At 46.7% G+C, this 6285-nt stretch overlaps 1 protein-coding gene across 2 annotated transcripts in view; it reads right to left on the reverse strand.

The window, feature by feature from the left end:
- The window catches only part of GPR55 (G protein-coupled receptor 55), a 72139-nt gene extending 67034 nt beyond the window's left edge, over positions 1 to 5105 (reverse strand). Inside the window, exon 1 of one of the 2 annotated variants that reach the window (XR_013363335.1) lies at positions 3431 to 5105. The gene's annotated coding sequence lies outside the window, so the exon portion shown is untranslated. The remainder of the gene's footprint in view (positions 1 to 3430) is intronic. The other variant, XR_013363331.1, reaches the window with a different exon arrangement.
- Between the last annotated feature and the right edge of the window lie 1180 nt (positions 5106 to 6285).

The following is a 6285-nucleotide window of genomic DNA, read 5'->3' on the forward strand; positions in this document are numbered from 1 at the left end:
TTATTTATTTATGATAGTCACAGAGAGAGAGAGAGAGAGAGGCAGAGACACAGGCAGAGGGAGAAGCAGGCTCCATGCACCGGGAGCCCGATGTGGGATTCGATCCCGGGTCTCCAGGATCGCGCCCTGGGCCAAAGGCAGGCACTAAACCGCTGCGCCACCCAGGGATCCCATATGACTCATCTATTACTGCATAACAAATTACCCCAAAATTTAGTGGCATAAGACAATATTATTATCTCACACCCTTCTGAGGGTCAGGAATAAGCAGTTTAGCTGAACAGTCTAGGATGGGTCTTTCACAAGGTTGCAGTCAAAGTATCAACCAAGGGTCCAGTCATTTGAAAGGTTGCCAAGGACTGGAAGCTTCCAAGATGGCTCCTTCTGTGGCTGTTGCCAAGAGGCCTCTCATTTCCTCTCATATGGACCCCTCCATAGGGCTTCTTGAGTGTCTTCACAATGCAGCAGCAGCTCCCCAGAGAGAACAATCCAAGAGAGCCAAACAGAAGCTACAATGTGGGTTTTTTTTTAACCTAGCCATATACATGTATTATCTATTTAAAACAATTAAATGATCTTTCAAAATAAATAAGAATCATGTATAAGATTATTCTATTTGGCCTAGTTCAGAAGTTTCCAAGTATTATTCAGAGACTCCTTTCCTCAAATGAAATTTTACAGGGAAATCCCAAGACGGAACCAGACACGAGGGCAAATGACCCAAACAGGTGCAAGGCCTGACACACACCTCTCACACCTCAGTTTACAAATCTCTGGATTCAGCGTTCTGAGCAGGAACTTCCTGACTTTGCAAAGTTGGAAATAAGAGCTTTTATGACATTTGAAATAGTAAATCCTTTTTTCTCAATATCCCTCATTATGAAAACATTTTATTTTATAAATATTTTAGTCAGAAAGTTACCCATCTTCAAAGGAAGGAAGGAAGAATTAGTCATTTGGTTGGAACAGAAATTCCTAACCTTTCCTCACTGTGCCCTTAAAACTGTGTGCCCAGGAGGCTTTACCACATGAGAGCATAAAACAATTGGAGAGGGTTTGCTTATTCCAAGTGATCCCCTTTACCTCCTTCCTCACCCAGCCTTCCATTTCCCTTCCAATCCCCCCACACCATATCAATCAGGATTAGTCTCCAGAAGCCACTATGACAGAGGGTAGCCCCACCTCGGCCTTAGAATGCTGTGGTACTTACGGTATCCCTGCAATTTGCAGCCAGTCAGGCCTGGGTTTAGATCCCAGACCTGCCACTCACTAGCTGATTGAATTTGGCCAAGCTACTTAATCCCTCTGGGCCTTGGTTTCTGCATCTAGAGTTTGGTGCCCTATCCATTGTTGGGTTGCAGTAAAGATGATGTATGTGTATACCCAGCACACAGAAGGACCTCAATTAATCGGGGCAATTATTATTACTAAACACAAAGGAGAGTCTGTTAAATATCCCTCAACATCTTCCCTTCTTCCTTCTTCCCTTTTGTAATAGAAGGATTAACTGGGTACCTGGCCGCCCAAGCAGAGGCTATATCTCCTGGCCTCTCCTGAAGCCAAGTTGATCACATGGCTAGTTCTGGCCAATGGAATATGAGTGGAAACACACTCAACTTCTGAATCATGCCCTAGAAAGGATACTACCTCTCCCTCCTTCCTGTCTTTGTATCCTCTGTCTGGGAGATAAAGGGTCCTGGGCCAGCTGCCTGGAGGCAGGAAAGGCAGCCACCTGTTGAGGGAGCAGAGCCTCTCCACCACCCCTGGATCATTGACCTTAGAAGTAATGTCGTTTCTAAGCCAATATATCCTTGGATCTGTTACATCAACTTAGATGAATCACGAAGGAGTGCAAAGTTGTTGAGAAGGAAAAATTTTCCCTCCTTCCCTTCTGGGTTCTTTAGTTGGTCTAACGATTAAATTGACATAAAACAGATTAACAGGAGAAAAACAAATTTAATTTTGTACATATGGGAGCCCCATAAAAATAGGAGACTCAAAGGCAATGGGGCAATTAAGGCTCACATGCCATCCTGTGCTAAGGAATGGGACAAGGGGCCTGGGGCTCCAAAGAGAAGGAGGACAATTTATAAGATGATGAGAATAGGTTCAGTAATCAGAAGTTGGCCTTGCCATGCAGGTAAGTCTCTTAGATTTAAAAAAAAAAAAAAAAAAAACTCGCTTTCTGGGCCAGACCCCTTTATAGATGCTTTTAGGCAGTTAAGAGAGAGGTAAAAAGCTTTTCCTGAGTCTTTTAGGTCTTGATTGCCTTCAGCTCAAAATAATCCACACACCAAAGTAACACATTTCGGGGTGGTATATTCTGTTCCCCTTCAGAGTGTATGCTCTGGAGTCTTAGAATTCACTTTTTAACACCAGCACATACAGTACCCGACTTTAGTGCCACCCCTGCCATATGTCTCTCTCCCTCCAGAAAAAAAAAAAAAAAAAAAAAAAAAAAAAACAGAAGGGCTGCCAGGAATGCCAGGCCATCAGCCCCATCCTCCTACTCTGTAAGGTCACACTAAAGCCAGTGGCCCTGCCACATCCCCGCTACATTTCCTACATAGTGTCTTCACTGTCCCCAAGGGCATGGCCTAGGTGGGACCCTTTGTCAGTGGCACTCAAGGTTTAACCTTCCAATGAAGGGCAGTCCACCCTGGCGGACGGTCTGATCACTGTCTGACTCACTGAGGGTGAGGAGCACGGTATCACCCCTCCCAGCAGCCTTGCCTGCCTTTGCCCTCAGTAGAGGGGGAAAGAGCAAGGGGAGGAGAGCGCTCTTCCCTCCTTACAGCTCAGTTCAAATCTATGTTTTGGGAGCCTGGGACCTCTAGTCCTTTGTGACTGGTCCTCCCCAGTTGTTGAGAACAGCTGGTTTAGAAAGTGCAGGTCAAGGGACTCCTAGGTGGCTTAGCGGTTGAGCATCTGCCTTTGGCTCAGGGTGAGATCCCAGAGTCCTGGGATCAAGTCCCATACTGGGTTCCCTGCAGGGAGCCTGCTTCTCCCTCTGCCTGTGTCTCTGCCTCTGTGTGTTTCTCATGAATGAATAAATAAAATCTTTAAAAAAAGAAAGAAAAGAAAAGAAAAAAAAAGAAAAAGAAAGAAAAGAAAAGAAAAGAAAAGAAAAGAAAAGAAAAGAAAAGAAAAGAAAAGAAAAGAAAAGAAAAGAAAAGAAAAGAGTGCAGGTCAAGTGCAGGCAGGGCCTCCTTCCTCCCACGGTAATCAAATCTTAAAGACTCCCACACCCAGGTCTGCCTGTGGAAAGGCAGACGGGCCCAAGTGGCCAGGTGGGCAGGTCTGATTTATCCCAGATGAAACTAGCATCACTTTATAACACAGTAACCTGGCATCTGGCCCCCTAAGGAAGGGCACCCATGACCTTTTGGGTTTGCTGAGGAAAGGGGGAGGGGGCGGGAGGTGTTCTTACCAACACAAGGCAGATGGAAGGTGAACGGAGTCTCTGGTCCAAGGCGGAAAAACCAGGACAGGGAAAGGGTCCCCCACCACTGTCCATCCTGCTTCTGCAGAGCTGCGGGCAAGTCTTCTGCTTTTACTTGGTCTTCTCAAATTCCCTGGCCTGAGGGGGACCTGCAGCTTTCAGCAGGATCCCAGCTCTGGCTTTTCTGGTTGACACCTTGCTTTTCAGAGTTTTTAATTTTTATATACTTTTTTTAAAATATTTTATTTATTCATGAGAGAGCGAGAGGGGCAGAGACACAGACAGAGGGAGAAGCAGACCCCATGCAGGGAGCCTGACGTGGGACACGATCCCAGGTCTCCAGGATCAGGCCCTGGACTGAAGGCGGCCTGAAACCGCTGAGCCACCGGGACTGCCCGATTTTTATATATTTTTTAAAAGATTTACTCTGACAGAGAGAGCATGAGCACAAGCAGGAGGAGCAGCAGAGGGAGAGGGAGAAGCAGGCTCCCCACTGAGCAGGGTGTCCGATGTGGAGCTCGATCCCAGGACCCTGGGATCATAACCTGAGCTGAAGGCAGACAGTTAACCAACTGAGCCACCCAAGTGCCGCTCATTTTTATATTTTTAAAAATTGTAAACAATCTAATAAAGCTTATTAAAAAAAATTAACTGGGGAAAAATTTTCCCCACCATTGAATTCCAGTCATTGTGGCAGCCTTGAATACCTCTGTCCCATTTCCCCAGGGCAGATAAGGAGTTTTTATGCTTTTTTAATTTGGTTTTGCTAAAGATCTTTCTGGTATGTTTACAAGCCTCTGGTGACTTCTGAGGTACTGATTGGTCTCTGCCTCCAGTTTGTAAGACTCTTGTAATTTCTTAAGTGATCCGAGCACTAGGAGCATTTTTTGTACTACTAGTTGGTCATTGACCCTGTCCCTGCACAGAGCTCCTAAATCCTGTGGAATTTCCTGGATGATGAGGTGGCTTTTGTTCTAATGAGGTGACTCTGAATGGGCTCCTGGGTGGGGGCTGGTCACCAGAAAGACCAAGCCATGATTAAGTTTGGGATTTGGGGGAGTGCTTGGGTGGCTCATTCAGTTAACCGTCTGCCTTTGGTTCAGGTCATGATCGCAGAGCCCTAAGATCGAGTCCCGCATCAGGCTCCCTGCTCCACAAAGAGCCTGTTTCTCCTGCTTTCTCTGTCTCCCTTCTCTGTCTCTCCTGAATAAATAAAATCTTTTAAAAAATAAATAAAAGTTTGCAGGCACCTGGTTGGCTCAGTGGTTGAACGTCTGCCTTTGGCGCAGGTCATGATTCTGGGATCCTGGGATGAGTCCCACTTTGGGCTCCCTAAAGGGAACCTGTTTCTCCCTTGGCCTATGTCTCTGCCTCTCTCTGTGTGTCTCATGAATAACTAAATAAAATCTTAAAAAAAAAAAAAAAGTTTGGGATTTTCAGCCCCATCCTCTAGAGAGAAGAGAGGTGCTGGAGATGCAGTTAATAAATGATCATGCCTACATGAGGAAGGCTCCATAAAATCCCAATAGTGCTGGGGTTCAGAGAGCTTCCAGGTGGACAAACATGTGGAAGTTCAGGGAGAGTAGTTGTGCCCTGCCCAGAAGTGGGATGAAAGCTCCATGCCCCTTCCCACACACCTTGCTCTTCTATCTGAATGCTCATCTGTGTCTTCTATATCCTTTTTTTTTTTTTTTTTCAAATATTTTGAGAGAGGGATCCCTGGGTGGAGCAGCGGTTTGGCGCTTGCCTTTGGCCCAGGGCGCGATCCTGGAGACCCGGGATCGAATCCCACGTCGGGCTCCCGGTGCAGGGAGCCTGCTTCTCCCTCTGCCTGTGTCTCAGCCTCTCTGTGTGTGTGTGTGTGTGTGTGACTATCATAAATAAATTTAAAATTAAAAAAAATATATTTTGAGAGAGAACACGTGCACAACCAGGTAGGGAGGGACAGGGAGCAGCAGACTCCCCACTGAGCAGAGAGCCCAATGTGGGCCTCAATCCCAGGACCCCGGGATCATGATCTGAACCAAAGTCAGATGCTTAACTGACTGAGCCACCCAAGTGCCCTTGCTATATCCTTTTATGATAAACTAGTAACAGTAAGTAACTGTTTTCCTGAGTTCTGTGAGCCATTCTAGCAAATCAGTTGCACTAGTGGAGGGCACTGTGGAAACCTCAGATTTACAGCCAATTGGTCAGAAGCACAAGTACCAACCTGGACTTAGAACTGGCATGTGAAGGTGGAGGGGCAGTCTTGAGGGACACCATCCTTGATCTGTAGGATCTAAAGCTATGTCTAGAGAGATTGTGTCAGAATTGAATTAAATTGTAGGACTCCCAGCTGGTGTCCCCGAATTGCTCCGTGTGAGGAAAAAACATATATTTGGTGACCAGAAGTGTCAGAGTGCAGTTCTGTGTGAGTAGCAAAGGAAAATTACAGAAGGGAAAGACTGGATTTTTCAAATACATACCCACAGAAGACCGGAGGGGACCCTGAGCCATCTCCTGCGGCTCCAGCAGTTCAGACTGGAACCAGGACCCTGGTTCCCAGATCACCCAGAGAACAGCAGCTAAGCCGAGCCCGGGTAGGGCCTGCCTCCCAGGCTCAGCCATTCAGAACCCCTCTCGTTGTTCCTCTCTGCTTTTCAAACGTCCCAGGTGCAGTGAACATCTGGATCCACTGCTTTGCTTTGCTTTTTTCTCCCCTCACTGTGTTTTAAATACCCGCGAGGTGCAGGAAGAGCTGTTTTACTTGGAGGCTTGGGCACAAGGGTCCATCCCCGAGATAGACGGATTTGCCCTTGAGGTGCCTGGGTCGCTCAGGGGGCGCAGTGGTTGAGCGTCTA

Source organism: Canis aureus, chromosome 24 (assembly GCF_053574225.1).
Source record: "Canis aureus isolate CA01 chromosome 24, VMU_Caureus_v.1.0, whole genome shotgun sequence".
NCBI classification, from domain to species: domain Eukaryota; kingdom Metazoa; phylum Chordata; class Mammalia; order Carnivora; family Canidae; genus Canis; species Canis aureus.